The sequence below is a fragment of the Sardina pilchardus genome, chromosome 10 (assembly GCF_963854185.1).
Source record: "Sardina pilchardus chromosome 10, fSarPil1.1, whole genome shotgun sequence".
Classification (NCBI taxonomy): Eukaryota; Metazoa; Chordata; class Actinopteri; order Clupeiformes; family Clupeidae; genus Sardina; species Sardina pilchardus.
In genome coordinates this window covers 23,502,633-23,529,173 of record NC_085003.1, presented here as the reverse complement: position 1 = coordinate 23,529,173, position 26,541 = coordinate 23,502,633, and the positions used below count along the sequence as shown (strand labels likewise).

The following is a 26,541-nucleotide window of genomic DNA, read 5'->3' as shown; positions in this document are numbered from 1 at the left end:
AGCTGTTTCTGTTTGTACTCAGTCTCTGCAGGATTGTTAATATCCCAAAGGACTATAATGACTAAAACCCTTAAATATAATGAAGGCCTTATAAACATGTCACATTCTGAGAAGTTACTTTTTTTTCTCTCTCTCAGAATGGCTGACCAGTCAACAGTCCACACAACCAAAGAGGTCACTCTAATTGGTTCGGCAACTACACATGGCAAGCGACAAATGACGAAGCAGCAGTATACATCATCCTTATGGAGACTGTCACAAAAACAGATAGAATAACTGAGGTAGAGGATGAACTATGGGTGAAATTGAAAACATACATTTTCATTAGGGTACATGACAATATCCTAATAGTGCCCAATGCCAGGGGCCAGGCCTAAATAAATCAGTCTGTGTAAATAAGTGTGGGCCCACTGCAAGGCCGGGGGTGTTTATTGTTGTTACTACTAATGAAAAAGCAAAAAACAACAGCACCAAAAGGTGTTCTCCATGGCAACTATAAATTGCTACTGTAATATACATACAGAATACTTGTTCATTTATAAACACACCCATGCATGCACTTGCCGTGTTCGACTCCCCAAACCTGCCGTTTCTAATCTGTGCTGCTTTGGATAAAAACATCTGCTACCTATCAGTCACCTTTGCAAATGTGCAGCCCTGTGAACAGTTTCCAGTAACTGATCTGTGCTTGTGTTTGTGGCTGGCGTTGATGTTTGTGTGTGGGCTCCTCAGCTACGCTATCTGGGGGGAAATAGTGTAAACTAACAAGAAATGAGGCGATAAGTTGCCTTATCACAGCACACTGCAATCCCCACCAGGTTCTAGCCACTGTGTCTCTTTACCACGCCATCCACACCAACCTCTAGCTGCTGTGTCCTTTCACCACACCAGCTTTTGGGTGGTGCTGCTGTGTTCCTTTATCACTCCAGTCTTTGGGTGGTGCTGTGTCTACCACATCAGCTTTTGGGTGGTGCTGTGTCTCTTTACCATACCAGCTTTTGGGTGGAGCTGCTGCTGTCTCTTTACCGCATCAGCTTTTTGGTGGTGCTGTGTCTCTTTACCATACCAGCTTTTGGGTGGAGCTGCTGCTGTCTCTTTACCACACCAGCTTTTTGGTGGTGCTGTGTCTCTTTACCACAAGCTTTTGGGTGGTGCTACTGTCTCTTTACCACACCAGTCTTTGGGTGGTGCTGCTGTATCTGTTACCAGATACATTTTGGGTGGTGCTGCTGTATCTGTTACCAGATACATTTTGGGTGGTGCTGCTGTCCTTGTACCACATCACATTTTGGGTGGTGCTGCAATATCCTTTACTAGATCAGCGTTTGGATGGTGCTGCTGTCTCTTTACTACATCAGCTTTTGGGTGGTGCTGCTGGATTCCTTTACCGTGTAACATAAGGGTGGTGCTGTGTTGGTGGCCCATCAGCTGGGCGGTGACTCATATGAATCCTAGCCATCAGTGTTAACAAAAGAGAGACAAATGGACAAAAATATTCATTTGTACAGTAATATGTTACCGGACAAAAGATATCCATTTTTCACATCGCAACCCATCTAACTTTGCTGCCTAACCTGTCACTTAAACATGAAAACCCAAACTTTTCTGAGCAGTTGTAACATCATCATTTAATCATCAGTTGAGGAGAGCAATGATGGCTAGCACACGTGATTCAGGGGGAAAAGCTCATTCAGTTTAACAACCTTCCCGGAGTCTACCCTAGACTGGCTCTGTCTAGTGACGTCTTCCTTAATGATTGTATCCTTGTAAATGTGAATATACCTTAAATGAGTCTACTCCAAGTTACCAATTCAGCATTTAGGTGCCATTCAGTCTTACTGCTTAAATGGCAGTTGAAGATAGTGAAGACGAATTTGCTTGATTGAAAACAGTTTTTTTTTGCTTTGCGTGGAATTTGAGTTGCCAAACCACAGCCTTCTCTGAAAAGGAAGTAGGAAGGAGTACTGTGGACACCAGCACATATACTGTAGTAAATATTCCAGAAAAGCAAACACTGACTACTGGTCGGTAGTTTCCATTGTACACTAAGTCTGACCCAGCTGTACTGGGGATTGGTTCATCTGTAGCATGCACTGGCCTTCACAGGATTTAAAGAGAGCCTTCAACCAATCAAAGGTCTGACACTTGAAGATGATGCCACATGGTGAACATGTACTTTGGTAAACAGAACATACGATTTGGTATCTTATAGCATAGATATACTGTATAAAGCTTTATATATCTCTGTCTTATAGTGCCATGCTAGCTGGATGTAGTAGTCAGCCTTCCATCATTAAAGATTTATTGTACAGAGGCAAAGCATTACACTCACTGACAATGTATTTCACATAGAGATCACATTACACCTCCAGAGGCAGCTACATACTACCATGTGACTTATGCCTCCAAGCTAGGCAAGCTGTACCACAAGATGAATATAGATAGATAGATACTGTAGACACTGTAGATAGATAGATTACTTTATTCATCCCAGAAGGTAAATTATGGAGTATTGTACCATTGGTAAGATCACTGTTAATTCACAGGTGTGTACCAGTGTCCTCCCCATTTCCCCAAAGTTGCATCAGTTAGATAAACTGATCTGTTATCATTAGATCTGTGGAGAGACACACCTGTCCTGTTGTCACATAGAACTACTAAGAAACACAGGCATTACCTGTATTGATTTGGCCACACATATCACAGAGAGATGCAGTGTCACTCTGTAGATCTTTCTCTCTTTCTCTCCCCCATTTCCATATGTCTGATTTTACATGGATCTGTCTGTAAACCTGGCAGTTGTGACACATTTCAAAACATATTCTTATTTTGGACATCAGCAGCAAAAGTCTGCATGAGCCCCTCCCCTCTGCTTGCTGATTGGTGCATTAAGTAAAATGGCAGTCACTGTGGGCTTGCTTATAGCTCGCTTAGACCAAAATCACAGGAATAACTGACCATGGAACAACAGGCCGAGGGAGTTAGGGAAGATTTCTTGGTGTGAAGTTATCTTCACTTGACATTCTGACCTCCTAACAGCTAAGTGTACAGGTTCTTTCAAAACACTCAGTTGGAGGTGTTACCTCTTCATTAGCAAGATCGAGTGATCTGCTATTAGTGCCTCAGAACTTCTCTCCACGTGGATGTAAGCTTATGCCGGATATCAAATATCCTGTTGTGTGATAGTTGTGTGCTGCATTTCAATCTAACATTGAGTTTTGATATTAGGAAATAACTCACTGAGTTCGCCAGACAAATCGGAAAAGGACCGCAGCATAAAATAAACAGTCCATTAAAAATTATGTCGTATAATCTCCAAAAAATGCTGAACATTTTATCCACACAGCTCAACTTAGAGGAAAAGCAATGGACATGTCTTAAACACCTTTTCTCATCACTGTAAAATTATTTGTTCAGCGTACCTTTATTTCAAATGAGCACAGTGCATGAAGATCTGTATTTTCAAAGGCAGTCTTTTAATATGCAACCACTCTGTCTAGAAGAATTCTAAATGAAACAGAGCAAAATCCCTCCCAACACTGTTACATCATTTTGTTTATCTTTTATTACTTTTCCGGCCTACACTGTGTTATTGTGGCTCCACCTCTGACATGGGAAATGTGATAAATATTGATGTTCATCTGAGTAGAGGCAGTAGAAATTGCACTCTGAGCCTCGTCTTTCTTTCCGGTTCTTCTTTCTATCTCTCCTTTCCTTCCTCCATTCCCTCTCTCTCTTTCTTTCTCTCTCTCTCTCTCCCTCCCTGTATTTGTGTAGGTGTGTGTGTGTGTGTGTGTGTGTGTGTGTGTGTGTGTGTGTGTCTGTTTATGTATCTGCATTTTATTCCTCTCCAAATATTGGCACAGCAGTGATGCATTCCCAGTGATATATTCCCTGCGACTGAAAGCTATTCTGCTTTTCCGTACCTTTGTTGCCGCATACTCTTTTTAATTCCTTTTTAGGATTGTGCTATGCAACTCATTTGCATACAATTCATTTCCAACTTGCCAATAGCCCCATCTGTCTAAACTGTGTTTGTCTGTGTGTGTCTGTGTGTGTGTCTGTGTGTGTCTCTGTGTGTGTATTTGTGTGTGTGTGTGTGTGTGTGTGTGTGTGTGTGTGTGTGTGTGTGTGTGTGTGTGTGTGTGTGTGTGTGTGTGTGTGTGTGTGTGTGACTGTGTGTGTTAACTGAATAAGTGCTGAACTTAGGCTTTTTTTGCTGTCTCAGTGATGAATTCAACAGTTATCTTTTATGAACCACAGAAATAGAATGTACACAAGTGTATTCCTCAGATCCATGCTTGGTTCAGAATCCCCTGACTCTTACTTGTAAGAATCCTCCGAGCCAACATAGTGAGCCTCACAGTGTGTTCTGGAAGCTAGAGGCTGAAACTCTCCATCCTCCATACAGTACATCGCCCTGGATGCACACAATGCATGAAGTTTCCTCAAAGGGGCTGAACTAAAAATAACTTCAGATCAAAGTGAGATAGCAACACAAAAGGTTGCATTACAAAAGCCTTATCAGTCTGACTCATAATCTGATATACTGAGGAACAGTCCTCTCATTTTCACTTCCTATCTTTAGAATAACCCCAGAGCCCAAGTAACACATACCATAACACAAAAAGTATGCAGAAATGGAGCGCTTACCCGAGCTGTGTGCAGAATGCTGATTATGGAGATGTCTCTTTCAATCCACACGGCTAGTCATTAAATCCAAATTGCTGAAGAGAAGATGAAAGATGCCATCAAAGTGACATGCAGGCACAAAAAAATATGCTTCTTGCTATATCATGAAAAAAAATGGTCCATTCAGTCGGAGGGGATGGCGCGGGTGGCAAGGTGTACGAAATCCATGTCCTAGATACTTTAAAAGCCCTACCTCCAGACTTCGTCTCGGAGAAACACAAATTTAGATCGGCCAGCCAAAAAAGAACCACGGGGAGCACCGGCGGCAGACAGTGTCGGGAGGAAGAGGGACGGAGATGGGAGAGGAGAGGAGAGTGAGGCAGAGAGAACGAGGGAGCGAGGACAGCACAAGGTGGAGAGAGGGAGGAGCTGCAGTGAGGAGAGAGAAGGAGGGAGGGAGGGAGGGAGGGAGAGAGACTGATAGAGGGAGAGGGAGAGAGAGAGAGAGAGAGAGATTGGAGCTAGCCGGCAAAAGGAATCAGAGAGGAAGAAAGCTTCTGCATGATCTATGCAAATGTGGGAGATGCAACTAATAAAATTCAATTGGCACGTTTTGATCCAAGTGCCAGAGCAGCAGGAGAGCACCGAGCCGCTTGGCAGCTGAACGCAGAACACAAGCGCGGGGCCGAGGCCAGACGCTCTGCAAAGCGCTCGGATCCTCTCACTGCCCCTCCTCACGGCCCCTCCTGCGTGGAGTGGATCCGCTCCTCGCTGCCCCTCCCGCGTCTCCGGCTCTCCTCCTTCTCAGGCAATAATGATTAATGTGTCGCACTCTGGCAAAAAAGCAGGGTGGTGATTATGGAAAAAGCCCAAAGTTGGAATGTGACAACAGGAAAGGGCTGGGTGCAGGAGTGAGGCTTCCGGTTTTATGGGGTACTTTAGGGGTGGTCTGGGTACCACTGATCCAAATAGAGTGCTGTGTAATAAAACAAAGAATGATGACTGGCTGAAGTGAAGGTAGTGGAGTAGAGTATCCAGAAGAGGCCTTTACAATGCTGCTCAATGAACATCCCGTAACAAGCAGGGAATTCTCCAAAATTCAAGAAAATAGTTCAAGAGTTTGAGGCAATTCGGCTGAAATATGTCACAGCTAATAAAGCACTCATGCAGAGCAAGCAAAATGGGAGTGACATAGGTGCATGTCAAGTGGCATGCCCTAGAGAAATACCCTGCACACTCATACTCTGAAACCTGGATCCTCTTCTCTGTCACGACTCCATATCCCAAACGGAAGCGTGTTCACATCCTCATCCTGACATTACAGGGAGGAGAGAATTAACAGGGTCGTTGAGACAGCAAAAGCATTCTACATCAGTATTAGCCAGTATAGTGTATTTTGTGTTGAAATATTTAGAGGGCTGGTATTAAAAGTCTCATGACCTTGGCTGCTGTGGGATAAAAGTAGACACATGAATAGAGGCAAGTTCCACATGCAGCTGCAAAAACAGATGCTTTTCTCAGCACCATGGAGAGCTGGCTGCCTAGAGCGAATCATATATATGTACTGTATAGCCCATGAGTTATTTAACATCCCCCTCTAGCCATGCCTGGTCATCTTGTCCACTGACCCAGGGCATTTCACTTGTGTTACTGCACAATTCAGACTCCTTTTGTCCTTCTTCAGTAGTTACTTATTTTTTTAGATAAACAGTTAGAACAAACCCTAAAACCATAGTATTTACTGAGTTGGTCGAGTCATAGAATTAGCTTTTGTTGGACCAGTTAACTTTCCACCTCCCCTTGGAGTTGGATGGAAACACAACTATTGACATGCCTCTTTATGCAGAGCCAGTGATCCCCATTTTGCGCCCACAGACATGAACTATGGTGAAGTATCTTGCTCCGCCTGAACAATCTTTGGTTGCTGCTAGTAGCTAGTTGCTGATTGGTCTGCCACTCAGAATACCTCAGTGGTTCATCTTGCTGTGAGTGCATTTACAGACTATAATCAAAGTCCTTATAGGCAAGTCCCATCACTTGGCGGCCATCTTGGTAACATAATTGGGCAGATATTTAGCAGCTTTTTCCTATTCAAGCGAATGGGAAGGCATACTGTATGTAAGGGTTGCTTCAATTGCAGGAAGGGGCAGGCATTGGTATATGTGTAGACAACTGATATTGGCATTACAAACTTAAACCATTTCTTTGGAAGAGGTTTTGGGTGCTGTTTCTATTACAGTCTTGGAGCAAACTGACCTGGCAGTGGTAGATGGGCGGAGCCAGGTATTCAGAATTCCATTGAGGATTTTATCATGCAAATACCCCCTCAAATGTGCCTCAAATGTGAATTTGCAGATACAGTTTCCCCATTCTCTTGGCTAACGCTCACTTGTTTGTAGATATATAACTTTCCACTGCACACTGACTCTTGGTTATCTGCTATGGCCAAAACCCAGTCATTCATTTTGTACCTCTCAGACAAATACTATAACCCATTATTCTCCTCAGCTCATCTTTGCAAAACTCGACGAAACCAAATACACTGTATAACAACGAGGGTGAGTGCTACTTGTGTGCTCCTTCTGCAGTATGTAATTACTCACATGAGCACATTTAATGTAGCGGCAGCATTTGTTGGATAGTAGCCTACCAGCTGACTTCTGTATGCTGCTGTAGGCCTATCTCCGGCTATATTCTACTTGTTAGCCTGACCTTTCACCTAGTAGTTTTATTCTTTCTCAGTAAGGAAGCCCTCTGTGACCCATACATATTTATAAAGCCCTCATTATGCCATCATTCAAAGCAATCATTATCAGGGGGACCATTAAAGCTGGGTCTTGCCTCCGTGCACTGACATTGAAGATGTTTGAGGTGGACACGGCGTAAAAGAAAAAGGCTCCAAGGTGTGTTGTTCTCTGGTAGAGTGTGTTGTATAACTGCATCACTTCCAACGTGTTGTACACAGAAAAAAAATGCATGTCTCTTGTAATGGTGTGTATTATTTATGTATTACAGGATACCACACATCGTACATTATACATGGAGGTTGTGGAGGTGAACCTAATGGGGGAAGTGTATGGAGTAAAAAAATGATTTCCCCGCTCCTTTTTGTAAATCAAGGTCAGACACCAAATATTTATTTTTCAAAGCACCCCTCATGTTTGCGGAGTCAGCAGAGAGAATGCCCCAGAAAGCATATTCCCTTTTAATGCCTCAACATGGTGTCCTATCTGAAATACCCACTTGCACTAAGACAGCAGTCATACAAGTTTGCTCAGTGTGCAGCAGTGACGTTATCCCATTGGGCCTATATAGCATTCACATAACTGGCTCTTTGATGCAAGTCAGTACAACTGAATAGTCTTTGAGGGGGTTAGTCTACATTTGAGGGGGTAGCCTAAATTAGCCTATACCTTTCTTATCAATGTAGCAGGGTCATCCCTACATGTATGTTCCCCAGGTCCTTGTTCCCCGGTTTTCGCCAAAAGGGTCCTATGTTCCCCGGTATGTATTGCAACTGGGGAACATAGGACCCTTTTTGGGAAACGTGGGGAACATAGGGCCTTTTTAAAAAATGTACCAAAAAAAAGGGTCCTATGTTCCCCGGTCCCATACAAAGTGGGGAACATGGGACCCGGGACCCGGGGAACATAGGTACGCTCCCCAATGTAGCCACCAAGCTAGCATAATACATCAGATTCAAACTCTACTACTGATGTTCCCCTCGCTTAGAGCACGCAAGGGGCTTACTGTACTGTACTGTACGTCTGAATTAGGCTGTCATTTCTGTTCTGTTTTTGTTCTCTTCTATTGTCAGACTGTCACTGTGCAATCACATCAGTTGCTTAAAGGGTCGGTCACTCTTGTTGATATCATGGTCGTGCACATACAGTAGGTCTTGTAACATGGTGAGTGAGAGTAGCTGAGACAAAGATCATGAGAAGACAGGTTGCGTAATTCACTCCCAAACATGTAACATATCGTTACTTTTACATTTGAATGATCTGGTTTGATCCCATTTTTATTGTATGGATTTCCATGAGTGTAATCATCTATGCAATAGAAAAAAAATAATGGTGATCACTTTTAAACCTGCAGGAAACCATGACAACAATGTGAGACTGAAATGAGACATATGGACAATGTGATTGCATAAGGACTCTGTATAAATGTAAAGTCAACTGTCATCATCTTCCTCTATGTTTTTTTTTTTTATCATTATTTTTTTTATTTTATTTTTTGGGCTTTTTGCCTTTATTCATAGGACACTGAAGAGAGTGACAGGAAGCAAGTGGGAGAGAGATATGGGGTGGGATCGGGAAATTACCGTAGGTCAGACTTGAACCTGGGTCCCCGTGGGCACTCGGACCCGTGGATGGTATGAGCGCTGTAGCCTGTTTCACCACAGCACCCTCCCATCTTCCTCTATGTTAAAAGGTGTTACTAATTATTCATGCTCGATTGCACCCTGTGCTGTGTCAAAATTGGATCAAATCCCTATATCACTGCACATCATTGCAGTTTCAAACTTGGGCTCGTTGTATTTAGCGATCTGACCTAACCAAAGCTGCCACCATTTGTCTAGTGGTATGATACAATATGGCTTGAGCTCTTCCTCACCACCATTACATTCTGAAGTACCTGGGCTAATACCCTCAGTATAATGCACAGAAGACTATGCTATAAGTGCTTATTACAGTGATGAACCTACATGCAGAATTCAAAGGCACAACAAGGAAGATCCATTGATAGATACAGTAGTAGATAGATAGATAGATAGATAGATAGATACTGTAGATAGATAGATAGATAGATAGATAGATAGATACTTTATTGATCCCCAAGGGGAAATTCAAGATTGTTGTAGCAGGCCAAATTAATTGTTGTAGCAGGCATTGCACTTTGTGGTTATGCTCTTATATGCTGCTAGACATTCGAAGGTTTTGTGACACATGGACATACAATCTGAAATGCAGTAAGTATTTGTGTTCAGTTCTGTAAGGGCATGTCAGAGAGCAATCCACCTTCATCCAGCAGCAGATCATGTTTTTGAGCAGCATCCATTTTGAAATGTATGTTTTGCATGGACGAACTCCACTATTGTTTATAGGTCAGTACTGTGAAATAGTATATCTACATATTTATATATATTCTCATTCATGAGTTGTTCTCAAATATTATTGTTAATAAAGTCTTTCATGATTTGGGGGACAAAATGCACCAAACAAGAAAGCACTACAAAGTAACTTTCCAAGTTTCTTTCACAAAAGAGTTTTTCTCTGTCATCTGTTCAGTTTTGTAATGTTTATTTTGGATCTCTGCCTTACTTTTCCACCACAGTTGTTTTGCCAGACAGCCTCCTATTTGGAAACAGTGAGGCCTTCGATGACTGAAAAACCCCATCTCTGAATGCAGCATGCCTCTGCTGAGCTTACAGCTGTCAAGAGAACTGTCAGCATTGGGATAAAGAACGCTTATTTTTAAAGGCAATAACATATCATGGCTTTCAGAGGTAAGTGAAGGTTAGCAGATGGATGGAACGGTACGGATAATTGACATTTACCTAAATGCCTCGTACTCTAAATGAAACAGGAATTAATTATTGCCTGCTCGGGCGTCACCAGTCACCTCTCCTGTTATAAATGTCACTTTCAAATTTGAGAAGTGGGTGGTGAGACTCCCAGGTATTTTGGGATATGTTATACTTGTCTCCTGAATTAGCAAATGGACTTCATTCAACAACAGGGTTACGAGTTTCACTACAGACTCCTCAAATTCTCTGTGTTTATTCTGCATCAGATCTCTGTGAAATATTGATTACAATCGGGTCTATACATTGTGTGTGTAAGCCAAAGGGCACCTGCTAACCCAAGTTTCAGCATATCCATATCAAGGTCAGACTGTTTCAGTAAAGTAAACTTGTTCTCTTAAGACAGCGCTGCATGCATGTTCAACAGAGTTTGACGCATGACTGATTAGAGATGAACATGCAGCATCATGATGTTGTCCAAACACATCAGCCGGGGATGATAACATTGGAGGGATGACGCCGCAACTCCTTGTTAACCTGGCAGATTACATAATTACAGGGGCACATAATCGGTTTAAATGGGCTATGACTTGCCTTATTATGAAGTACAGTACAGTAAAATGTGAGATGAAATGTAGCCTAATTGATTTTATGACTAAAATGTATCAGTGGAAATGATACATACTGATACTGTATAATCAATACTGATACTGTATATATATATATATATATATATATATATATATAGGCAAGTAGGTGTTCTTTTCTGAACTGCTTTGCAAAGCGTTTCATTTTTCAGTAGTGCTCTGTTAGGTCAAGGGCAGACATCGACCCACTGGACCGTGTGATTTGCCTTTTTGCACATCTGAGGTTTAAAATACCCTCTAAGTATTGGTTCTTACTCATCTTATGTGAGTGTGGCGAGCTATGGCAGCTGTTTTCCATGGCTTGGTGCTGCAAAGTTACCTAATGTTTGTTATCTTATGCATTATTCACGCTGAAGCCCCCACAACAGGTGAGCTAGTATGATTGTAGGAGAAAATGCAAAGAAACCAAAATAAGGAATTGTGCCTTGTATGATTCATCTGTGGGTCTGTGGTTACCGGTCCCTTGGGTACATCTGTAAGGATTTTTTACAGACTGCAATTACCACTGTTTTGATAAATGATATGACACATCAATGATATTTTTTATTCATCAAGACAACCATTACAGTTAGCCTATGCCAAACTAGCCCACATCTTCCCAAACAATCACACTGCCTGTGGGTTTCAAAATGAGGAAATGTGGACTGTTTCCTAGACCAGGGTTTTAGAGGATGCCAATCAATACTGATTGGGATAGGTTCAGGCGAGCAAAGATGGTGGCTCCACTCCATCTTTCTCCACTCCAATCCAATCCAGTGAAGATGTTACCACTGCTTCAGATTTATTTCATCTCGGCTGGAAACACATTCTCATAGTAGAGCAACTGCAGGCCAAAAACAAAAAAAAAGCCTTTATGATGAGTGGTAATGTCAGTGGCGGTGAAAATTTGCAGGAGATAAATGACACATACTGTGTGTCACAGCAATGTGATATGTGTGACTTCATGTGACCTTGACCTTTGACCTCACAGCCTTGAGTAATTAAACTGTTAATCTAGCTTCCACAGTGATTAACTGTGCCAATGCAGACAGAAAAAAAGATCAGGTCCGGGCCTAATAAATCAGTCCACAATATCACTATTGTAAAGAAACACAATACAGTAATGGAACCAGAGATATATTGAGCATGATCAATACATGCTCATGTTGGTGAATATATTATGGCACATTTTGAAGCAAAACAATGCAGTCCACACAATGTAAATTGTGTTTTCTAAACAAAGCTCGGGAAGAGCCTATGGGATTGATTGACATCACTCACCCCACTTCCGTTTGTAGGAAATGAAACCTTCCTTCCTGCCCTTTACATCATGCTGGAGTTGCAAAGCATCTCAGCTCCTCCCCTACTCCTTCATTTCACTATTAGCTCTAAGCTCTAAATTACCCCTCATCCATAGGGGGTGTTAAGGGACATCACTGGCATGTGATCTCAGCTATTGGCATCCTAGGACCATGGCCAGCCTCCAAGCCAGACTAGCTACTCTCTGCACTCAGTCTATAAGCAATCCAATGGGCGAACTAGTAAAATTCTGTTGGTACTGTATCTTGGTTGGTAAGACCAATGAATATTGTAAAACCATTTGACAATAGATAGAAAACAATGGATTTACTTATGCTGTAGATAAAATATACTGTACATCCTTCTGATTGCATTTTGCAGGTGTTGCTACCACCACTCTCGATTCCATCCTTATCATCCCCTCTTGATAGGCCCTCCATCCTAGTGACTGAGGGAGACGTAATCGCATTGAAAAGAGCCAGACTAGCATCTCTGTGACATGTAAATGAACAGAGATGCCAGGTGGACAGGGTCAGGTTACCAGCTTATCTCCCATTCTCCAGTACTTGATTGGCACCTCCTTGGACTTGGTGACATTGAGAAATAGAGAGAGAGAGGAGAGAGAGAGAGAGAGAGAGAGAGAGAGAGAGAGAGAGAGAGAGAGAGAGAGAGAGAAAGGGAGGGAGGGAGAGAGAGGTTGTTTTCCTGGCACCATTTTACGTTGCGGATCACTGTCTCATCATTGTTGGCAATCATGCCAGTCGCTTTTGTGTCGTCTGCAAACTTTATAACCGCGTTGGGCCGATGTACATGTACATAAGAGCACAGGGAGTACAGCAGTGAACCCCTGAGGCAGTCAATTACTGATACATCATTCTCTCCCTTTTCTAGTGTAACTGAATTACTTTTAATTATAAGATGACATCTGCATAGATGACCCGTAAAGAACATGTTACCTATATCATTATATTAGGACAGTGGATTATAAAAACACCTGCAGTATGCAATGGCCATACAAATATTTTGTTGCATTATTGCACAATTATTCTTATTTGGCCTTTGCATATCCCAGTGACCTCCATGTGTTAACCATGTAGTGTAGCAGCAACCAGCAGTATATCAATAACATAATGAATGAGGCCCATCAGGTCTTAGTGAGTGTATTTAATCATTCACTTTAGCTGTCCATTTCAGTAATAAGGGGATTCATACCAATTAACATTGAGTTAGACCGAAACACCCAACTAAATGTTCTTATCTAATTCTGTGTCATGAGATGGCTAAATTAGATCTATGGTGTTAATTTAGACTGCAAGACATTGTTTACTAGCAACATTTTTTCATAAATTTCATCAGTAGACAGCCAACATAGACTGTGTTTAGCACCTGAAAGTCATCAATTATTTCGTTCTTGTTAGAGCGCTAAACGCCTGAACTGAATTCTTGTTCAGGGCATAAACCTAGAGTCAACTCTTTGTAAGGTCAGTCGGTTGGATCCGGGTCCTTTTTAGCCAAACTTAATGCCACAGGGCACTGCAGTGTGTGAACCTCATTATCACTGCAGCAGGAGGGGCATTGCCAATTCAACCTTTTGACATGGTTTAGGGCTAATTACAATGGCACAGCAATCTGTGAAGGGGAAAAAAAGAAAAAAAAGAAAGAAAAAATGTGAAATGCCAGGGTTCATTACTGTGGATGCAGCATGTGTTTACCTTGTCTTTTGGCCATTATGTATTGTTATTAATGCCCTGTTCAGTTCTACACACTGGAACAAAATGACAGTGAAATGTTTTTTTTTTCTTCATCCCTTACTAGTCATGTAAATAATAGTTAGTGTAATACTGTATGCCTTTGTTGATGTGTTTAGTGTAGTGTACTGTAGATTGTGTTTTGTGTGTAGTGTCTACACTTAGAATGCAGATTCAAAGACAGACAGCTGCTATTGTCTTATTACGGAACTGACGTGGTTGTTTAAAGATTCAAAAACTGTTGTCTGAAAGGAATATTGTAATCTGCAGTTTGTGTTACAACATCTCAAATTGAGCAAGAGAAAATAATGCTAGGATTGATTATGTCCAAGTATCCAAGTCATAATTTAATTATTTGAAAATCATTAATGACATGGATGGTTAGCCATATTAAGAATGGTTTGTTTCTTAGTCTTTTATGTCACTTTGTTTTGAACTCCACTCTCTCCACCCACTCACATCACAAATCAGTTCAGCATTTCAACAGATTAAGACACAAAACACTCAAACCATGGCAGACGCCTGCCTGGCACAGAAGTGTATGCTGGTGGCGTTGGCATGAGTTTATGGTCTCCAGGTAGGAACGCGGAGTGGAACTAGGGCACTGAGATTGCATTAGCTGTGCCAGCAGCTGAGTTAGTCACGATCACAGTTGCCTAAACTTGATGAGTCCATATGGTACTAGCTTCAAGCAAAAAAACATTTGTTTATAACACCAGGTGTGCTTGGCCAATACACTTACTATCACATCCTGTGTAGTAGTGATTGGCTGAAGCCATCTTTGGCAGGTGCTTGCTGAGTCGCCATAGACTTGCACAGGCCAGTGACCATATGAATGTGATTTTAGCAAATATGCAGATGTGTGTTATCGTCTTTAATATTTTATCTCTAGTTTGTTGTTTTGTATTGTCTGTTCTATTGTGTTTCTACAGTTCAACGCATACTCCACCCCTTGTGTTATGACAGGGAATTCATTCCCAGCTGATTTCAAGCTCAGTTTCTGCTACAACTGAATGGATTCCTTGCACAATGCTGTCCTTGCTGGTTCACTGGGTGTTTGTCTAGGATCATTAGGGTGAGGCTATTTGCTCCCCTGGTACAATTAATTAGCAGTGAATGCTATTCATAGGCCGGTGTATACAGTAATGCGTTCCATTAATACTGCATCTGGTACAAATATCAATGTATGGAATTTGCACTCCTGTACATTTACCCAGGCGTAATTTTTTTTTTTTTTTTTTTTTTTTAAAACAAGTTTTTGTTGTTATGTCACAGTGTGTAAATAGCTCAGCTGTGTGGCCTAAGCTATTCGTACCGAAATGTTCCCATTTAAAACGTGTCTCCTCTCAAGTTAGAAAGCATGCTTGTTGTCTATGGGGACTATTTTCAGATGCTGCGTGATATCACTGCGCCCATGGTACGTTTGCAAGTTGCCTTGATTATTACGCCAGATGAGAGTGTAGTTCCACGTCAAATCAGCCTAGAAAAACGCCAGGTTTCATTTTCAGTTGGTCTTATTGCACTTCCTAACTTGAGAAGAGACACGTTTTAAATGGGAAAATTACCGGAAATCTTAGTCACTTTTAAACATGATGCTAGCAGGCAAGATGCTACTGGTCTAATCCGTTGCATCTATGCTAGGCTGAAGCTAAAAGTTGTATCGCCAGACTCACAGAATGGCTGGATGAACGGGAAAAAGGTAAATATCAATTGTTTTGCTCGAGGGGAGGTGGAAAATTAGCTTATTTCCAAAAATGGCGGAATATCCCTTTAAGACTGAACATTACATTAGTATGGGGAGCCTGCGCTTTATTTCTACGGCACAAGAAGCGTGATCAATGGGCATCGGAAATGACTACGCTTGGAATGGATAGTCCTTCAACCAATCAGACCAACTGGATTAGCTAGTTTGTGATTGGACCCACAGGTTGTGGACAGGAAACAGGGGAAATAGATGTGCAGGTTTAATTATTAAAAACTATTGCCCTTGTATGCTTTTATGTATGTCTTTGTTTTGTATTTATTTATTTATCGTTCCTTTATTTATTAATTAAACTATTATTTGACTATTGCCCTTATGCTATTATTAACTGTTCCTGTTTGCTTGTGTTTATGTAAAGCACATTGAATCACCTCTGTGTCTGAAATGCGCTAGGCCTATACAGTGGGTATAGTAAGTATTCATACCCATGCTAAAGTTGACTAAAAAGAGGAATATAAAATTATCTTTTGAGAATTGATTGTAATGCCTTAATTCAAAAAATGAGTAAAAATCAAACCGCGAAGGACACTAATTTTCTTTGTGATTGAAGAATGTATCGTAAATAGATAAATGTTCTTCCTTAAATACAGGTTGCATAAGTAATTGACCCCTATGTTAAATTCCCATAGGAGCAGGAGGATTTTTTATATGTTTTTATTTTTAAAGGCCAGCTATTTCATGGATCCAGGATATTATGCATCCTGATAAAGTTCCCTTGGCCTTTGGAATTAAAATAGCCCCACATCATCACATACCCTTCACCATAGCTAGAGATTGGCATGGTGCTTTTTCCAGTTAGCCTATTAGCCTGTTTGATGCTCATTGAGCTCAATGCAAATCAAACAGGCTAATAGGCTATCTGGAAGAAAGCACCATGCCAATCTCTAGCTATGGTGAAGGGTATGTGATGATGTAGGGCTATTTTAATTCCAAAGGCCAAGGGAACTTTATCAGGATGCATAATATCCTTGATCCATGAAATAGCTAGCCTTTAAAAATAAAAACATATAAAAAATCCTCCTGCTCCTATGGGAATTTAACATAGGGGTCAATTACTTATGCAACCTGTATTTAAGGAAGAACATTTATCTATTTACGATACATTCTTCAATCACAAAGAAAATTAGTGTCCTTAGCGGTTTGATTTTTACTCATTTTTTTAATTAAGGCATTACAATCAATTCTCAAAAGATGATTTTATATTCCTCTTTTTAGTCAACTTTAGCATGGGTGTGAATACTTACTATACCCACTGTATACTGTAGACTTGACTTGACTTGACTTGACAATAATGCAGAACATTTAAACCAGTAGCACAAAACCTGTTGCTGATGGTCATTATTCATTTTCACTGCCTGGTCAAGATTTACTGGACTTCTTATTGTTCTGAAGAGTCTTGAGGTAATAGACAATTATCATTATTTCAGGTATTAGATTATATTAAGATAATGTTTGAGAAGGCACTTAGTTATTTTAGGTCATTTTCTTGAACACAGTCATGCAACCTTTATCACCCCAACGCCTTCTCTTTGGGCTCCTGAGTCTGTTACATAAATTAAATACTAATAAATTCACTTCAAGGCCCCTTTCAATCGAGCACCAGGTCATGACCACAGAACTAGCACATAGAACAGAGTTTTTCAGAGGATTAATTATTTACAACATCAAATGATCTCATCTACCCCTGCTGTGAATTACGAGGGAGGAGAAAATCTGAGTAAATTAGAGCGTGCACTTCCCGACTCTGATCTAGGGGCATCAAGTACATCAAGAGCAGAGAAATTTTACCATCAAAATCCAAACCCTTATTCAGCCCTCTCCTCATGTCCTAGGACATCATTAGACCTCTAGTATCGGTTCTCAGATATCAGACAAAATGGCCACATTCCTTTAACTGAGAGGCTTTGGGTCTTGGTTGGGGGGTGGGTATGGGTGGTAGTGACTGTCAGTCTCAATGCATCACACAGTTAGACAGCATACTGAAGAGTCAAGTTACTAAATCACTTTGGACAAAACTACATCAGCCAAACCAGGCACAGACAAAATGACCTTATTCCTCAGATTAAGCCTTCATGTTTCTGAAAAAAAAAAAAAAAAACGTTTGGTCTGTCTGGTCTAGGTGCCTGCCAGCTGGACATCAGACAGAATGGCATAGATAAATTGTCAAAATGGCAAAATTCCCTCAGACAGACAGGCTTCAGAATAAAGACTGAAAGTCATGTCCTCGTCCATTAGGGTCCGGGGTCTACAACCTGATAGCTCGGCAACGGACAAGATGGCCCGTTGGACAGAAAGGCATTAAGTAAAAAAAAAAAAAAAAAAGATAAAGCATGGGAAGAAAAAAAATCATGAGCGTTTTTGCTCCAACGAACCTAAACCGCTAATATAAATGTATTTCAAATAGTTGACAGTTAACATCGACTCCAGTTACCACTGAAATGTATACTATTATTGATGGAGAAATAGCAGATCATGGAAAGTTCATACAACATGCTAGCTCTACAGTACATTGCCAGTGCTGTGACTTAGACAGAGTGGATTTGTCACACTTTACTTTGTTTTCCCATTTCTACACATTCTTATGCATATTCTCTCTTGATTTTGCTGTCTTTAGCGTGCTTCATATCAATAATGGATTATTCCATAGGCATACTTAATTGAAGCACGGGACAAAAGACATCAGCTACTGAATGCTTTTGACAGAATGGAATAAATTTTATTTTGCCACAATACTTTCTTATCCCCATTGTTTTGAAGTGAACTATAATCTTCTGTTCCTATTCTCTCTCAAATGAACAGCTTAGTAATTAACACTCAGTATTTGGCACTAACTCGTTCAGTTGAGATGACAAAAGGCTGGGAAAGGGTTGTCTCCAAGGAAATAAGACATCTCATGAAATGCACACACAAAGAGCTTGGAGTAATTCTGAGGAAAGATGAATTTTATCTCAAAATTATGTTTATGTACAGTATGATATTGAAATGGAAAGTGGTGTGCTGCCCAATATTTGCACTCACATCGCACCCCAATGTCTTATTTTGGTGCATTGTTAGCCTAGCACATGAGTGTGAGCCAGAACACATTATGCTCAGATGTGAATGGCAAACAGAAGGACCTGATCCAACAGTGGATTCTCCAGGTATTAGAAAACTGTCTAACTGCCTGCTGTCTGAATAATAAAAACACGGACAAACACAAAAACATCTGCTGTGCCAGCCGCTGCTTCCTAAACTACTTCTGTCAGTCAGTCAGCAGCTACAACATTAATGCCTTTAAAAGGTAGATATTAAATGTCATTCACAGCTCGTCTAATGCTTTCTGAAACACTGGGGCGGCCAATTTACGGTCTCAACTGTGCCATCAGTGGTCTGTCATTCAGCTGTTTACGCTCATCCATTGTAGTGAAATGTCAAAATAATTCAGTTACACACATAATAGTACATCACTATTTTGCACCCAAGCTGGAACTTACAGGTCAAAAGACGACAAGAGGGTAGCTATTTCATTTACAGAAAAATGACAATAGCTTTCTTCAGAAAAGACAATATAGCATTCCTTGGCTAGTAAGGCTTGTGAGGCATTTTTTCCAGGACCCAAGCAACCTTTTCATAATACATTCTATCACAAACAGTTGTCACATGCAATAACTAAACCATCATGCTTTGTTTGTTAAAAACACACAGAGAAACCCAGGGCTACAAGGTCAGTTAAGTGACATACGCATGGGCTATGCTGGCAGCAAAAACTGCCTGACAAGTTGACTTTTTGTGGCCTTGGGGGTGCATTTTGTTGAGTTGTTTTTCTATCTCTTATGTCATTTGGACATTCAGGAAATATGTGTACCTGACAGAAATACCTAAAACAATACATACCCATTTTGACTATACAATACCTGCAGTCCACTGAGATTAACAGGCTGAGGCCCCAAAGGTACTGTATATTTAAGATGATGCATATAGTTCTTCATTCAGTTCAACGGCAAGTCAGTGATTATTGTGTGATGTGGTTAATTATATTTTATTCAACATAGCATCTTTAGGTGCAATAATATATAACCTGATAAAATTGGTAACATCATGAGTATATCATACAATACTACAAAAAAACAAACTGTAAGCAACTGGAGAATGAGCAACTGGCTTGAGCAAAGCAATAATACAATGTTTTGTTTTGGTTGCACATATTGCACCATTTTACTTTTGCAGACTCGTCCGTTTAAGAAGGCATAAATAGCAGCAGTTTGACCCCATAGCTAACTAGTTGAAGCATCTTCTGGGAATACATTAGCCAGCTTTTAATAAATAATGTGATACAGGGACATACATAGACCTGGACGATAGTGGAGAATAGCTAACTTCCTGTTTAACTTCCTGCATGGGTTTGATCAGATTACATCAATGCATTCTCATATCAGGTCCATAATAAAGGAAAAAAGAGGTATATCGAGTTTGAAGGCCAAGTGACTTTGCTGTCTTATTTGAGGGCAGTTTTGTTTTGCTGAATGGGATTAACAAAGATACCTGTCTACTCTGCCTGGGTTCCTCTCCGAGACAGCCCCAATAGGAAGTGAAGTCCTGTCTCATCCCACTTCTGTTGGACTGCTTAGTTCAATTTGCAATGGGGAGATTCTGTGCCAGGGCACATGGCTCAGCTGCTTTTACAGATGCAAGGTTCAGTTAAAATGATTGGGGCTAAAATATGCAGTTGTCACCCTGATATATCTACAAGCATAATCATGATGCATTTCACATCAAAATGCATTTCCATTTGGAGCAAGTTAACAATTTGGAGTGTGCATGTATTAATCCGTACTATTTTGCTATGCGGCTGCGCTCTGGAAAGTCATAACATCCTCTGTTAATGCTGAGATAATCAGAGTTTTTTTTTTAATTATTATTATTTTATTTTTTTTGCACATACAGGCACATATACATACTCATAATGCTTTTGGTTCTTGTGCACTTCAGATGAGATAGTCTGCAAGATTATGTTAAATGCTGAAACATTTCACCATTTTAAATAATGCGTCGTTAACATTAATTCTTAACATTCAAAATGAAGGAAAATGTTTCAGGTCGGAATCGGATCCATAATGAAATCATTGTGCATTTGTTGTGTTTCAGCAGGAGAATCTGTCTGCTCTCTCTGCTTGAATGACTCGGCTAAACAAAAGCAACTACACTGTACAGGTTAGTGCAACATCTCAGTCATGTGTGCTAATTGTCAAACAACGCTCACAGTGGGAGTTCTTGTACAAGCTAGGATCATTTACTTGTTTGCCTAATTGTTTGACAGAGGAGTAAATGAAGGATGTGTCATTGAGGGAGGTGAGTTTGTTTGTGTGTGTGTGTGTGTGTCTGTCTGTCTGTCTGTCTGTCTGTCTGTCTGTCTGTCTGTCTGTCTGTCTGTCTCTGTCTGTCTGTCTGTCTGTTTGTCTGTCTCTCTCTGCTAAAAAAAAGCACATATGTGTTCCCATACAATGTAATTAGAAAATGGACATTCTCCTGATCAAGTGAAGAGTTCTGAACTGCTGTGGCATCACAACATAATGTTGTCAGGGCAACGCTTACATCTATGCAGGTAGAAATGCAACAAATCCGAATAAACTCTTTCCATCAACTTTAATCACATTATTTATGCAAATTGAGAGTTTTTCCATCACCATCTAGCAAATGGTATGTTTATGCATGTTAGAAGATTGTATACACATTTCAAGTGCCTCCTGTCAGGATTTCGTAGTCGAGTGGTTAGAAATTAAAGTAAAATTAGAATAGAATAGTTACCCAGCATTGCTTGTGTCTGTCTCTGTGTGTCTGTGTATTGTGGAGGTCAGGGTTGCTATCAGCTGTCCTTTTTTTCCCTGCAGGAGGTTCTTCATTTCATGGCTATACACGTATTTTAAATCACCACAGAACCAGAGTGTTGTCAGAATGAGTTGTGTGGACGGTCTTCTCATGTGACTTGAGATGGACCTTCATTTAATTTGGCCTGGCAGATAATGCCATCCTGTTGTGGACTGATACAGAGGTGTCGTAGGTTGCTATTGTTGTCCTGTGGAATAACATTACCGAAGCCTCACTTGATATCTCAATGTTGCAAGTAGCTGATTGTTTTCTCCAACGGACCAGCTTTTCTTATGTAGTGGGCTATTATGGTGGGTGATCCCTCAGCAGTACCATTGTTATGTAGAATCATTCCATTGATTCGTACACGAGGGCCAACATAGGGTAGCTAATCAAGTTCACACATGATACAGAGAGATGCAGAGAATTGGAAACTCCAGAGATTCTGGTACGTACAATGCAGAGAGAAGCAGGCTGAATGGAGGAAGAGGAGCATGAAGGCACTGAATCAGCCTTGGATGAGACAGGGCGTGCTGTCCCGTAGGGTTTGTCTCCCTCCCAAGAGAGAGAACCACACTGGGTAGTCAGGTTGTCTTGCTACTGGCAAACAGATCTATTTCTGTTCCAAATCATCTGTAGCCTGGCTGTGTTTTTGGTGCAAGCCAACGGGAGACGGTGTGTTTGTGCTCCGCAGAAATTCACTTGACATTTCCTGCCGTCTTGGGAGAGACGAAAGCCCCTAAACGCTGGGCCCTGCAGCCACAGAGCGCTCGCTCTTGAGAGCGGGGCGAAGGGAAAACAACCAACATTCGGAGTCCAGGCCCGCGAGGTTGCTGCTGCTGTGTTGTTCCTTAGTTAGCATGCTGCCGGGCAGCCTTCAAATGGTCAATCCCGTGGCAGCTCGGACAGCAGTCATATGCTTTGGGGTTTGTCAGCGTCCGCTCCCGGCTGCCAAGGCAAGTGGGCCACTGTAAGTCTGCCTGACCTTCTCCTGTGCATGTAACATTACTCGTGTATGTAAAGGATAATGGACACCAAGATGTACTGTTATAGAGTATGAGCCAAGAGACAGGGAGTTCCATGATTCAATAGCCTACTGTACATACTGTCGTGGAAAAAATATTCCACTTCCCGAATCCAATTAACACTAATTAACACTTAACACTTAACCATACACTAAAGAGAACAATGGAACAAGGCAATACCTTGCATATGCCTACCACACAGCTGTGCGGTCCTTTCAAAGTTTTTAGTTCTTCTTTTTCACTCTCAAATGTTCACTCTAAAAATGGACTTTAATGCAATGTTTTCATCTATATTTCTGTTATGTATGTGTAATACCAGTCTTATACTTGCAGACAAGTACATTCCCACCAGACTCTGCGTTCACAACCTCGGGCGTGGGGGGCGGGCGAGTTACCAAGAAAGCCAAAACCCAAGGGCTAAGCTCTGAAGGCTTCTGATGTAACCCAGATGCATTTGTGATGAATATACAGAAATACGTTTATATAATTATTTTAAAACTTAATATCAGTCACATTGTTATTGGGTTGTGTTTTTTTTCCTCATCATCATTATTATTACTGTTATCATTTAACAGTAAAAACCAAATTACAGTTTGATTGATATGACCTGGACTTATTCCTTTTACTCTTATATATTAGTGAAAGTGGACTTAAGTATTATATATGATGGTATATGTGCAGATAATATTATCTGTAGTTATACTGCTTTAAGTATACATTATCTTGCTTTTACAAGTCAAAATATCAATTTGTTCTATTATTTCATTTATCATTCCCTATGCTATATGTCTCTAATGAAATAATATGTCTTGAAACTGTACGTCTTTGACATGACTTACCACAGTCCTCTCAATTGCTCAGACAGCCTTAATTACTTTGGTGAGGAATCAGAGCAGTCACAAAGACGCTCCTCCAGAGACACACTGATAAGGGCATATCACATCCCAATGTAAAGAGAATCCCGTCTATTATGCATTTTAATGAAATTGTTTGACCTTTCTGCCATTTCCCTCCGAGACCACAGACTACAACGTGCCTCCTTTGCCATAGCCTGTGGTTCTAATATGTCTTCATGTTTTTGTATTAGTGTAGTGTAGTCAGTGTGCAAGCGCTGTGATGCTAGACTGCCTTGTCTTGAGACACTAATATCTGCAGAGAAGCCCACGTTCACAGCAACTTGCAGATCCCTTTAATCTAGAAACAATGATTAATCAGCCTCATCAGGGCCTGATTATTGTTCATTACACATTTCCTGTAAAGAGGTTGTTTATCACATGGGCGATATGAGGGTGGCTAGGAAATAGGGGAATGAATGTGATAAATCTAGCGGCGAGAGATTTTTTATCCTCTCCTGTTAATCTGGTAGAATTTAATTGTATTCATTGAGAGACAATTCCCTGAATGAATTGGAATTAGATTGGCATCCACGGCCCCATTTGTGTGAAACTGCGGCTAAAGATCAATCTTGCAGGGGCTTCTTTCTAATAGGTATGTGCATTCAACCTAGGCCCTATTCTTATCGCTATGGTGACAAAGAGGCCTAGAATATTGCCTTGAGTGTTTACTAGTCTATTTTACCGACCGCTGAACATGACCGGCCTCACACTGGATCAAACTCCTGGTGCATCTTCAATTAAATCCTCAACGAGCCAGATTTAAATGGAATGAAATCGTGCCACATTTCTTCCTCTCAATAATAATTCCCCAACGTGAACATCAATGTGGTAATCGCTAAACAGGTTGCTGATAGGAAATTAGTCATTCAATCTGGGGGCCACTGGTGAGCCCACTCCAAACGACACCTCCCACCAACATGGCTGAAAGCCTGGCAGAACAAGGTCATTAGGAGGTGGGAGGGGAGCGGAGAGCGGAGGTGGTGTTGTCCGGGGGGACTCGAGGTGGTGGTTACTGAACTCGATCCAGCGCCGGAGCGAGCGGTCCAGCGGCGGCCAGCCGAGGCTGTTATTGAGCGAGGCTGGCAGGGCTCGCGCTGCTCTCCACAAAGTTGCCATGCGGCCCTAATGACCTGACTTCCTCGGGAGTCTGGCGGACATAATCACGCTGAGAGGGATTCTGGCTCTCGCAGGGCTCCCTGGCCGATAACAAAAGAGCGCAAGACCAGAGCACACAACAAAACAAAGCAAAACAAAACAAAGCAGCACAACCTTCGGAAAAACAACAACTGCTGTTATGTCTCCTATTGCTCGCTGTTCTGTTCTGTCTTCCAGACAACGGCGCTACAGACATTGTTCAGCACTCAGGGAGCTGGCTCAAGCTATGTCCTACAACTGTGGAATCAGCGAGGAGAAAAGAAGTATCTGATGAGATAGCTGGATTCCTACAGTATGTGTGGGAGGCACACGAGCTCTCAGCGGTCAACACCAAAGCCCTGTGATTGGTCTGCACTTCAGTAGGATACCTCTATCCAGTATAGGTTACTTACAGTGATACGATTCAACCCTGGAGTTGATAGTTACATTGAAAACAATGCAAGAGGGTCAGGGTTAAAACTGCTGATGTCGGAAGCCAAGTGCAGCGTTGCCATCTCAGGTGAAATCACTCACTAGGCGTGAAGGCTATCTTTAAAATCGCTAAACAGCAACACGGTACATGTGACTGGTCCTGGCACTTGGGGCCCAACTGGAATTCCAAGCAAGTATAAGAGCCAATATGTTTAATTTTCTCGTCAGAGTGTTGAATCATCCGCTGTTCATATCTGACAGGCTCTTTGGGGAACACAGTAAAAATCTATATTTAGACATATCTACATTATGTATTCGGGAATTATTCAGGAGGCAGACTCAGCCTGCAGAGCTAACTGGAGCTTTCTGCTCCTGCACACTAAGGGAGAGAAAGAAGAGGAAGGACTGATAATCACATGGAATATAAATAATATTCCTCAATGTACTTATCAAAACATAGAAAAGACCCTTTATTGTGCTCTGTAGTTGGTATTGTGGATTTTGATGTGAACCAAGGCAATCCACTTAATGTTCCATATCTGGGCATCTTGTTTTCCTAGGCCCTACGGCAAATTCTAAAAATATAAATGTATTATTATGGTGGTGGGGTTTGAATGTGGGATGCTCTGACTTTGGAGAGAGAAATTAGTCAAATAACTGTTTCTATTTTACATTTAAATTAAGTCATTTTATCTACAGCGATTTACAAAAGAGGGAACCATCAAGGTGCATTTTGACAAGGACATGTTAGTGCAGCAAGTACTATTCGCATAGGATGGAGAGGCAGTTGTTCGACCTCTGGTCCCATCAATACTACGCTACCAATGTGGTATTATTGTGTGTAACGCTGTTAAAGGAGACAGAGATGATTTAATCATTGTGAGCAAGTCAGTGCCATGAACAACAGGTGGATCTTGTATTTCTAGGAATTGATCTCAATAAATTAGCATACATCCATGCAGATGAGAGCTGCGTGGAACACGTGAGAGGGAAAATATATACTAGCGTGGGTAGGCAAATTGTCATAAGGCAGCCTCCATGATTGCCTCTGATTAGTCCTGAGTAGCTCAGTATAATACACTAATGTAGAACATGTCAAATGAAGGCATCACACAAAGTTACATGTTTATAGTGACAGAATTTAGAGTGCTGTAACACCACGTTCGAGCCATCCATATCATCAATATGTGACATACGACCATTGGGAAATTCAGTACAGACATACTCTGACAGCAGGCAACATGCAGTATAATGTCATTGTATTGCTACAGTATATATCTAGAATGAATGATAATAATGTTGATGTTTTAGTCACGTCCAAAGATGCTGCAAAATAAAAACATAGCTATATTACAGCAATCTAAAACCAAGCCAAGGTAGGATACTGTAAATGAATATGCAACTAGAAAAGCACTCAGACAGCGCAAACCTCCACCAAGTGAAATCATAACCGCCTCCTGGATTTCAGACCGTCCCTGAAAATTTCATTGAAACCCATTGATAACTTTTTGAATTATCTTGCAAACAAACAAACAAACAAACAAACTAACTAACAAACCCCAATGAAAACATAACCTCCATGGCGGAGGTAATTATGGAATCATGAAATGGAG

The 26,541-nt window shown here is 41.2% G+C and overlaps 1 protein-coding gene and 1 long non-coding RNA gene across 2 annotated transcripts in view; one reads left to right on the top strand and one right to left on the bottom strand.

Annotated features, from left to right (window-relative positions):
• The window catches only part of lingo1a (leucine rich repeat and Ig domain containing 1a), a 76,632-nt gene extending 71,922 nt beyond the window's left edge, over positions 1-4,710 (bottom strand). Inside the window, exon 1 of the mRNA XM_062548380.1 lies at positions 4,654-4,710. The gene's annotated coding sequence lies outside the window, so the exon portion shown is untranslated. The remainder of the gene's footprint in view (positions 1-4,653) is intronic.
• Positions 1-26,541, top strand: part of LOC134094742 (uncharacterized) — a 78,700-nt gene that overhangs the window by 40,256 nt on the left and 11,903 nt on the right. The window lies entirely within an intron of this gene.